An 11,674-nucleotide genomic window follows, 5' to 3' on the forward strand; every position below is an offset into this window, starting at 1 on the left:
AGTTCTGGAATCTGAAGACCTGAATTCAAATCCCGATGGTTATTTCTAGTTTGACCTTGGGAAAAATCATTGCATCTCAACTTCAGCGTCCTCAAATGTAAAAATCAGTGAGTTGGACTGGTTATGATTTAATTAATAAGATTCTCTAAGGTTATTCCAGCTGCTCATAAACTCTGGCAATGTTTACCACGCTGGAAAGGTTCAGTTTATATTTTGAAAAGTAGAAGGTACCTCACATGCTAGCATGTACAGTGGCAAAGAGCATTGTTTTCACCATTAAAGGACTTGGGTTCAAATCCGATTTCTGACACCTATTATCTATGTGATCTTGGATAAGTTACAATATCATTGCGCCATGCGGAAGCATCAATTCAGAGCAAGAAAGGATTTAGAGGCAATTGAGTACAATCCTTTTGTGGATGACAAAATATAGAATTAAGGTGATTTGCCCAGGGTCACAAAGTAAGTGTCCAAGATGGGTCATAAGCCCATGTCATCTTGTCTCAAAGCCTGGCATGCTAACCACCACACCATGTTCCTCTCACCTCAATTTCAACTGTAAAATGAATGAGTTGAACTACATGATGCCATGGTCCTTTTTGGTTCAAAATCTATGGGCCTATGATGCTGATAGATTTTATTTGATTTGCCTAAGATTGCACAGGAAATAAGCAGAAGAGTCAAAATTCTAACTTGGGTTTCCTGGCACCCACTCTCTGCCCTTTCCCCAATGTTACAGTCCTCTGACAAAGGCAAATCATTGACTCTGGTTAGGAAGCCTAAAAGGGAAAGGGAAGATCCTGAGTTCTAAACCTCATTCTTCCTCTACATTGGCAGCAAGAGGGGACAATGTTCTTTAGAAAGTCACTTGCCTAGTCTGTACCTTATCAGGAACATAGGAAACATATAAGAGAGCACTGATTTCTAAAGTTGTTCTGCAAGCTAATCAGAATGAAACAATGAATAAGAGTTACAAACTGTGCAAATAGGCCTTTAGAATGAGAAAAAAATAACAGGCCCAGAATAATTATCTGGTTGATTGCTTCTGAAGCTGACCGCAAACTACGATGTCAATGCAGTGGTAAGTTTTCCAGGTGAAGGAGTCAGAGCTGGGGATGCTCAGACTCCCTGCTTTCCATCAGAGCTCAGCCTCTTCCATGAAGTCTTTGCCAATCTTTCCAACAGCTATCACCTTCCCCAGAAAATCACCATGTATCTATTTTGTGTATATTTATATACAGACACTTTGTCCGTGACTTTGAACTCCTCAAGGACAGCTACTCTCTTGATTTTGTTTTGTTATTTTGTTTCTTTCTATTCCCCCTGTGCCTAGCACAGTGCCTAGCTCAAAGTTGGTTGATTGACTAATTGCTTTCAAAAGGCCTCTTCTACATTCCAGCATCCAATTAGGTTATTAAAATGTCCAGAAAATCCAGCCTCGGCCCCATGCTTGATTGTGTCAAGGATAAAACCCAGAGCAAAGCAGGCAGAATAAAACTTCATTTAAACAGTGTACCAAGAAATGAGCTGCCCTTGCTCAGTGTATCTCCTGACGAAGTGCAGGATTAAGCCATAGACTTTTCTTTTTCCAACCTTCATTACTGCAAATCTTTCTGAAATGCATTAGACTTATTTCTTTCCTTAGCATGGCCAGAATAGCTTGATCTTTCAAGTGTGATTAGAATTTCACCAGCCCACAATGTCCGCATCTTGAACAATAAATTAAGGCAGGTCAACCAGCTAAATGAAGCCCTTACTATGTGCCAGGTACTGTGCTAAGCTCTGGAAATATACTTATAAGCAGAAATAAAGACAGGGCCTGACCTAAAGGAGCTTACATTCTAATGGAGAAAGACAATAGATAAAAGGAGCATGAAAAATGAGGAGGATCAGAGAAGATAAAGGCACCAGGTTGGGGCATCGCACAGAAAGTCCAAAGAGTCAGGTGTTCAGCCTGGCGAGGAAGGAAGGCATGGTTGACCTAGGCATACTCTAATATGCTACACCTCTTCCATCTATATGTGCAGTCATCCCACATGTAGATGCTAGAGGTGTGGTATAATAGGGTACTCAATCCCTCATGTTCCCCAGAAACTCTCTTTAAACACCAGAAATTCACACGTGAGATTCGTCATCCACAACTGAGATAATTTCTACTAAATAAAAGTCGATTTTCCAGTTTCCATCGTTGTTTTCTCTATAGAAGAATATACCATGTGGGAGACAACAGTCACCGGGCCATGAGTTCTAATCCTATAAATATACCACAAAGCCCCTATATATAAAAGAGTACTTTAGTAAGGTTTTGTAATCACTCTCACTATCAACTCTCAGGTCACTTCTCAATCATGTTTCCATGGGCCCAAGGACTTATGTTCTACAGCCACTTACAATAATGTTCTCTTTCAAGTTACTCCTGAAACTCACACTCACTACCACCTCCCCGGATGCTGCCATGCTTCTTGTACCCAAGCTGGCCTCCAAACAACTATAAGCAGAAAGCATTGGCCTTGAGTATTTTCCAGTGCTCCCCGGAAAACTACAACTACTGACTTCCCGTTTCAACAACCACTGGCTACCTGATGGCTCAAGATTAAAAGGAAATGATCCCACATGAAGGGTAATACATGTATCTGCCTACCTCTCATCATCTCACTATCCCAATATTCTGATATGGGAGATTTAGTTGAATTTGTCCTGGATTTAGTACTCTACCTAGAAGTTGTTCTTTTTATCTTCTATTAACTTCTTGAGAGGTTTTTTTTGTCTTGTACTTTGCTTTCCTTCCTAAAAGTAGACTGGAAAAATAACATTGAAGAGTTACTGCTTTGTGAATTCCATTGTGCTCAAGAGACTAATATGGCAGAACTCAAGGAGTCTGGAGAGAACTTTGACAAGAATAGCAAGAATCAGTTGGAAGGCCATCAACTGGCTCAAAATTGCTTTTCTGAAATTGATTTCCCATTATTGAATTCCCAATTCCACCCCTTACTACCTGTAAGACCTTTCTTGAACTGATTTGGAAAGGTAGTATGGTAGGGCCCTGGCTCAAAAATCAAAGGCCCTGGGTCCAAGTTTTGATTCTCTATAGACCTTGGGAATGTCCTATACACTGATCTGTAGTCTGTTTACTCATCTGTCAAATGACGGGTCAGACTAGATGAACTCTAAAGACTCTCTGTATCTAAAATCCTACTCTCCCTCTCATCTTTTCTGCTCTGAGCCAAACAGACCTACTTACTCACCGTTCCTTGTACAAAACTTTCAATCTTTCACCTCCATGCCATTTTAGAGTCACTCCCCAATGCTCAGAATTGTTTCCTCCTCACCTCTACCTCTAGGGACTAGGAGAATCAGGAAAGTCTTTATGCAAGAGGACATACCTAAACTGAACCTGCCAGTTTTGTGTTTGCTACCCATACAGAGAAATGTATGTACTATATGGGGTGTGTGTGTGTGTGTGTGTGTGTACACAGATACTGGCCTTGGCAACTGGCCTTAAGTGCCTCCCCATTCTCCCTGGAAAACTGTAACCACTGGTTCTCCATTCTATCAATAACCGCATGACTCAAGGTGGGAAGGAAATCCTTCTTTTCTTATAAGCTCCCATACATTTTACTGGGGAGATATAATGTATCCATAGATAAGTAAATATAAAACATATTAAATATATTATATATCATTGTATATGTACATGTAGGTAAACATGATACATAGACATACACATGTGTTAGGTAAAACATATCGAGTGCATATATAGGTGACACACATGTATATACATATATATGTGGATATATGTGTACACATACAGTAGGTTGTATATGTAGTATATTTAATATCTAATATGTTTTGTATTTCTTTAGTTGTGTAAAGATTACATCTCCCTAATAGAAGGTATGTATAGATATGTATATGTATATATATATATATCACTCATGTATGTATATATAGAGAGACATGTGTATATACAGATAAAATGTAGAAGGTAAGTCATTGAATACAGGTTAATTTTCTTTTTTTCTTTGCATTCCCAGAATTCCACAAATGGTTATTGAAGTATACTTCATGCCTCCTCTGTCTCCATTAACTATGGGCTACTGCCCTGCTTGTAGCTAGAGATATTAAAAGAACAAGCCATATCCAAAATCCCATTTCTGCAGAGGCTTCTGTGGTGCAAAGATATGAATCTTTGACCCAGGCTGAAAAAGGCAAAACTCAATGAGTTTCCTTTCTGTGGCTACATGGTGCCTGAGGAATATGAACGAGTATCCTCTGAAACCTTGGAGGCTGCTCGGATCTGCGACAACAAATATAAAATGTCGAGTTGTGGCAAAGATGTCCTCCATATGCATATTGAATGGTACCCTTTCAACGTTATTTGAATTAGAAAGACATTGTCTGATGCTGAGGCTGATAAGCTTCATATCGGCATGTGAAGTGCCTCTGGAAAACCTCAGGGTGCCGCCACCCCGATGTGTATTTGCTGATCAGATCTCCTAGTACCAAAGTCTGGCACAAAAACCACATGATGGAGACTTTGCATGCAGCCAAATCCAAATTCCCAGGCTACCTGAAGATCTACATCTAAATGAAGTGGGCCTTCATGAAATTGAATGCTGATGAATTTGACACATCTCATTTCCAATGGCTTTGAGGTCAAGCATATCCCACCCCCACCCCAGCTGGGGGTCCCTGGAAAAAGTAGCATGCATTCCACTCATCAAGAAGGGGAATGATTTTATGCCTTTCTTAAGCTGTTGTCCTTGCACACTCCATAGGCTACTACTTGAAAATAAAGTGTTTATTGAATTGAATTTTTCAAGGAGTCCAGGGACCATGGCTCCCTCAGTTATGTTTCTGAAATAGATCAAAACATGATCAATTCATCTTCTAGTTGTATGCTGTTTCTGAGCAATTGGTTCATTCTGTACATGGGCCATTTTCCAAACCTATCATTTTGGTCATTGAAAGAACCACATAAGATAACGAAGGCACCTTCTCTTTGGATGTTCTGTCATGAGCTTGAAAGGGGTTGATCTGAAGGCCTGTATGTGGACGATAGAATCATATTTGCTGAAAGAACTCCATGACTAATACAGTATTCTGGCATCTTGCCCAGGTGATTCTTAGGAAGGAGCTTCTGTTGTTTTCCTTCCTCTCCATTTCTGAAGTATCTTAGCTACCCTGTTTACAGCATCCTCTGTTTCTTCTACTGTGTTATTTATGATGATCGCCCTCATCCTTCTCATAGGGGCTATTCAGACCAATGCCACAAATCTTAACTTTTTTCAAAAGAATTGAAAAAATCCACCCCATGAATGAAATAGTGATCCTTTGTGGAGGTCAGTTGTCATAGAGAGGAAATAGTACTGGTCTAGGATCCAGAAGGTCTGGATTTCAGTTCCATCTCTAGCATTTATCAGATTCGTAGCATGAAACAAGTCACATTACCCCCTAGCCTTTGGTTTTATATATTTATAGTAATAAGTATAAACTAATGACCTGAAATCTCATCATAGTGCTGATTGAATCTATTTTTGATACTCAAATACTTCAATTCCCTCAGGTACCTCTCTTCTGATTGGAGGGGCTGGAGGATAGAACCCTAAACTCTTCCCAAAGCCTTCCTTTATAGAGGGTTAGAATCTAAACTTTCCATCAGCAGCTCTGCTTGCTTTCAACCCCATGATATGTCATGTCCCCATACTGGGTACCCCCTGGCATTCTCCCACTCATTTTTAAGCTTGTGTGTGTGTGTGTGTGTGTGTGTGTGTGTGTTGTCTTTTCCCATGACAATGTAATCTCCTTGGGGCCTGTACTGTTGGTCTTTCTCTTATGTGTATCCACAGCACTTAGCACAGTGCCTGACACATAGTAAGCACTTAATTTTTGTTGAATTGAATAGAGAATAAAGGAGCTAGATCAAATGGTTAAGGGAGACATAGTGTCCAAGACTAGGGAGATAATGCCCTGATATGTCTTCCTCCACTCTACATGCAGAGTATTGTGTTCAATACTGGCTGCCCCATGGTGAATGGATATCTCTGTGCTGTGGGAAAATTGGTTGAAGGAAATACAGATTCTTGGTGGAGATGACTTGGAGTGGTAAAGGAGGGAAGGGGGTATGACAGCTTGTTTTTAAGTGTTCAGGAGGGCTGTCACATAAAAGAGAGATTAGTTTTGTTCTGTTTGACCCTGGAAGGCAGAACCAGGAGTAATGAGCAAAACCTGCAGAGAGGCAGATTTCTGACTGATGCAAGGACTTACTTCCTAATAGTTAGAGATATCTAAAAATAGCAAGAGCTTCCCCAGGAGGCAGTGGGTTCCTTCCTTGGAGCTCTTCAAGTACAGGCTGGAAGCCCCCTTGCTGGAGATGGTAAAACAAGGATTCTTGTTCAATGATGCCTGAAGTCCCAGGGATTCTTGTTGAGATGGTGCCTGATGTCCCTTCTAACCAACTCTGAGGTTGTGTGAGTTATGCCTCACCTATCCCTGCTTAGGGGCAAAGTGTTTGATTTCCCTGTCATTACCTTGTCAACCCACACATCCCTGATACCATTTCCTTGTTTGTCCACCCAAAAGACACTGACCAAATAATATTATATGAGAAGGAAGGGATTGGAAAACTGAGAGCTAGAGTTCCTGGAACCTCATTAGCTGAGTGTAGGCTCCTCTTCCTATGGTGAAGGACAGTAACAAGCTAGAGTAGATTATCCCCTGCTGCCCCCTGAAGAATCACAGAACCAAAGATGCTTGGACAGCAGGGAGGAGCTAATAGAAGGAGATGAGCCTCTCTTTGCTACAACTGCCAAGGAATAAAAATAACACTGTTAGCTGTAGCAGAGCCAAACCCAATAAACACTCCACTCTGTCTTTTGCCGCCCCAGTGATAAAGCTTGAAGCATGCCCAGCAGCAGCTGGCTCAACAAGGAAGCTTAAACTGAGGCAAGCAGCAAATGGTGCCTGGCAGGTATCCTGAGCTTAGAAAAGACCTGATCCTAATGTGCTTGGCTCAAAGGCTGCTTGATTCAACTGAGAAAATGCAATAAGCACCTACTATGTGCAAGGTCACTGTGCATTGTTCAGGAACTGCAAAGATTGATAGATTCAGGAATTCAAGGAGCAGAGGCAAAGCCTCACATAAAGTCCTTCTAATCCCTAAAATACAGATTGGGTCACATTGACCTTCTCAAGTTCTAGAAGCTCCAGTGATAACCTATTACCATGAATGAAAAAGAGTCCTCTGTTTAGCATTTAAATTACTTCACAAATTCCTTCCTAAATTTGCCAATTTGTTTCCTTTCTGTAGAACAGAAGATCTTGAAGTGTAAGGAACTGAGTTTTGTCTGTTTTGTTTTTGTCCTAATTCCATTGAGCACAAACATTAGAGGCATCGCATAGGGCTTAAAGGGATGGCCTCCAAAACAAGAAGATCTGAGTTTGAGTCCAGGCTTTCTAAGTTTCTAAGACTATAATTTACAGATAATTTGTCAACTTGCATTAATAATCTCCTCATCTTGGAGTTCTCTGATGTGATGAAATCGTGACCCTCTGACTGGGGAAGTTGAAAGTTAGGACACTAACTTAAATATATGAAGTCCTCCATTATAGGAGCTGGCATTGGGTTATAGAGAAAGACTTTGAGCCAGGCACCAAACTCATTAATGAAGGAAGGAGAGTAGCCTGGGGGTCAATAGATAAGCACTCCTAGGTTGGGTGATAGATTTGGATTGAATGAAACTCAAAGGATAAGAGTTTATGGAGTAATCGCTGTGTAATAGTAATAGAATCTAAAAGTGGCCTATTTTCCATCAATTTCATCAACTAGTCCTAATAGAGCCTTGACTCTGGAAGTAGAAGTCCTAAGTTCAAATCCCATTTCTCATGGTTATAGTGTGACATTGGCCAGGTCATTTAACCACACTGGGGTTCTTCATTCATAAAATTAAGTTGTACTGCATGATTTCTTTGGTCCCTTACAACTCTTGATATGTGGAATGGACTCAGGCCCCTTCATCATTGTGATTGTCCTATTTTAACTATTCTCCATATTATGTCAATGTATTTAAATTGTGGGCTTCCGATGTGAACTCAGTACTCCAGATGGGGTCTAACCAAGACATTCTAGGTGGGGTGTAGTAAAGACAGCTTTGAGCTGTCTTTAAAATAGTTATCAGTCAAAACCTGGAAGGACTTGTATGAACTGATGATAAGTGAGATGAGCAGAACCAGAACATTATACACAGTATCATCAACAATATGTATTGATCAACTGTGATACACTGGATTCTTCTCACCAATACAATGGTACAAGAAAGTATCAGGGGACTTATGATGGAAAAGGCTCTCCAAATCCAGAAAGAAAAAAAAAAAGAACTATGGAATATGGATGCTGATTGAACCATACTATTTCCTTTGTTTTTAGTGCTTTTCTTTTTCTATTTTTAGGTTTTTCCTTATTGCTCTGATTCTTCTCTTATAGCATGACTGATTCAGAAATATGTTTAATGTTGTTATTTATATGTATATGTGTGTATATGTATGTATGTGTATATATACATACACATACACATATACATATATACACAAGGTTTCCAACACAAGGTTCTTTGTGAATGAGATATGTGTATATATATACATATATGTATGTATGTATGTATGTGTATATATGTATGTATGTATATGTGTGTGTGTGTGTATATATATATATACATATATATATCCTATATCGGATTGCCTACTGTCTAGGGGAGGGGGGAGGGGAGGGAGGGAGAAAAATTTGAAATTGGAAATCTTATATAAACAAATGCTGAAAACTAAAATAAATAAGTAAAAAAGACTGGGGCATACAAAAAAAGAAAGATACGGAAAGAAAAACTATTAAACAAAAAGCACAGGGGCCAGAGATGGAACTCAGATTTGGAGGAAGATTAGTAAAAGCTAATTTGGCTGAAATGAAGAATCTGTGAAGCAAGGTAATGCTAAATAAACATGGAAAGATAACCTTAAAAATAAATAAAAATAAAATAGTTCTCTGTCATTGAAAGGGCATAGATTTCCCATCTGAAAATGTTAGCCCCAGATGCCGTGACTGCTGTGGGCTATTGAAGGCAGTCAATTACAGTTCCCAAGAATTACCACTCTCCAGGTAATGAGGATAAATCAGTGCAGGGTCATAGGGACTTTGAGCTATGAATGTCTCCTTTATGCATTCATTTCCTTCTGCCACTCCATGCCAGGAACTCTCTGACAGTACACACCATTTCCTTGTAAGTGTGTAGAGACTTTGGCTTGTAGCTGTCATTCATCACCATCTCTCCCCATCTGGAGCCCATAAGACCCATGTACAGCCTTAATGTAGCCAATAGAAATCACCAATTCCCCCAGCCCAGGGTTAGTTCAACAGTAATTAAAGCTTCACTCAGCCCTGTCATTCTCTCTTCCTTATTAATTTCTTGACTTTAATTATGTTTCCAACACAAGGTTCTTTGTGAATGAGATTAAGCACGAATCTGCCTCCTCTGAATGCGAGTGTCAGGTGTTACCACCATCAGGAGGGGGAGGTAATTGATCCAGTGGGCTGGAAGGCACCAGCTGTTGCCAGTTACCCTAAGGAAGGCACAGACACCCTCTGCTTCCAAAGATGCCTGGAGTCAGTCAATAAAGGCAGGGCTGGCCTAGGCCCTGTTTCTAGCTGAACCCACGTTTCTACAAGTGGCCATCTTGCTATGCAGCTGACTGTGTTGTCAGGGAAGGAAAGCAAGAGAACAGTGCACCACCTCATTGTAGCAGAGTAACATGGCTCTGCAGTGTCTGCCCACCTGAGCAGCTTACCCTTCATGTCCCTGTGTTCCCTTGTATTGTGTGTGCCTCTGGGGAGAGTGTCATGTGATTGGCTGTACCCCAAACTGCTGAAGCCATCCAGATTGAGCAGTCAGCAAAGGGTATGAGTGGTGACCCCTGCATTATTCATAAGCCTTTCAGCATGTCAGTGTCAGGAATAACGGGATCCAGGAGGTCAGAGCTCATAGGACTCTCACAGCAGATTCTTATAGGCCTCAATGAAACTGCATTTGGAATGAAAATTTCATGTGCATATAAATAGATACCCTGATAGATGATTAAAGAAAATTGCCATTTGTATAGTACTTTAAGGTTTGCAAAGTATTTAACTAATATTTCATTCCATCCTCTGTGATGTTTAAAATCTAAATTGTGGTTGCCTTAAATTAGAAGCTTTAGCACCAGTCCGTGGGCATTAAACATTTATTAAAGCATACAGATATTCCCATGGAGTTCAGAAAGTTAAGAAAAAAGCCTATTTAGCCTAGAGTTCCAGCCTGGTCTGGTTCTTCCTCAAGTCCTCTGCCACAAGCCTTCTTCAATCACCAACTCTCCCCAGCAAACTGGTTGTGGAAGCTTTTTATAAGTCTGGAAGAGAGGCGGTCCTTACACACTACTTCAAGCTGATTGGTTGGCATCATCCAAATCCATTGGTTCTGAAGGTGTTCTCAAGGTGTGATTACAATCCAGTTAACTTGAAGTAGGCTAATCAACAGTTAATCACTCCCACTTGATTCAATCAGTCTAGATTAATCTCCAGGTGGGTCTTTGAGTATCTGATAAATCTCATTATTTCACCACATTCCCCACTTTGTTTCTTCTAGGAATAGGTGTTCCTTGATGAAACAGTAAAAAATAGCTTTGCCAGTAATCAAATCAAACAATGAAAGTTCTTAAAAACATAAATTGAGAAGACAAGAATTTTTTAAAATCTTCATTTCATCACCTTTTGTATCATCTGCCTAAGTATCCTCATGCCATTATGAGAATTTTTAAATCTAATATAATTGGTAACAGATGTCAAGGCCAAATCCAACACCATATTTATCATGACATCTGAGATAATTATGGGGATTACCATTGAGCAATATATACAGCACATGAAGTATTCCAGGCTTAAAATAGGTGGATGGGATATATGTCCATGCCACCGAACATATCGGAGGAAACTGAGTCAGGCTTAATCAGATGCATGGGATTGAGATGTCCATGGCATCAGGCATATTGTAGGGGAATAGAAGCCAGGTGTAGAATGAGATGGGTGGGATGAAAACTTCCAGCCATCTGTTCAGTACCTGGACTTCATAAGTGTCTCCCCTTCTGTGAGAGTTCAGTGCCTGCTCTTGTATGTATTCCTCTCATGGGTGAAGGCAATTAATGTTTTAAATTGTAAATTCCCATAATCCAAGTCTCATATGGATTTAAAAATTTGAGGATAATAATTATAGCAAAAAATGTGAAATGATCACAAAAACTGTAAATTTGCTTTGAGTCAGAATATGTTACAATGTACAATGATTCCAAATACTATTTTTTTTGCAAAAATAGTATTTCTAGAATTTACACTTGTCATAGTAATCAATTTACCAAGGAAATACTTTATATAATTTGATCAAATAATCAGTTGGAAAAACAAAACACAATCTTAAAACAAACTCATACTATTAATTTCAAAATGTAGATACAATGGCATAAAAAGGAAACCTTTATGTAACATTTGAACTGAAGTTATTTCTCTGAGTGAATTTAGAGCATTTTTGATTTTGATATCTAATATTTCCATATCTCATATTAATAACTTGATGTCTACTTCTGCATTTCGGCAAAATAT

General features: G+C 39.6%; 1 pseudogene; it reads left to right on the forward strand.

Moving 5' to 3' along the window:
* The first annotated feature begins 4,089 nt into the window (after positions 1-4,089).
* LOC122745924 lies at positions 4,090-4,588 on the forward strand (annotated as a pseudogene).
* The last annotated feature ends 7,086 nt before the right edge of the window (positions 4,589-11,674 follow it).

Source organism: Dromiciops gliroides, chromosome 3 (assembly GCF_019393635.1).
Source record: "Dromiciops gliroides isolate mDroGli1 chromosome 3, mDroGli1.pri, whole genome shotgun sequence".
Taxonomy (NCBI): domain Eukaryota; kingdom Metazoa; phylum Chordata; class Mammalia; order Microbiotheria; family Microbiotheriidae; genus Dromiciops; species Dromiciops gliroides.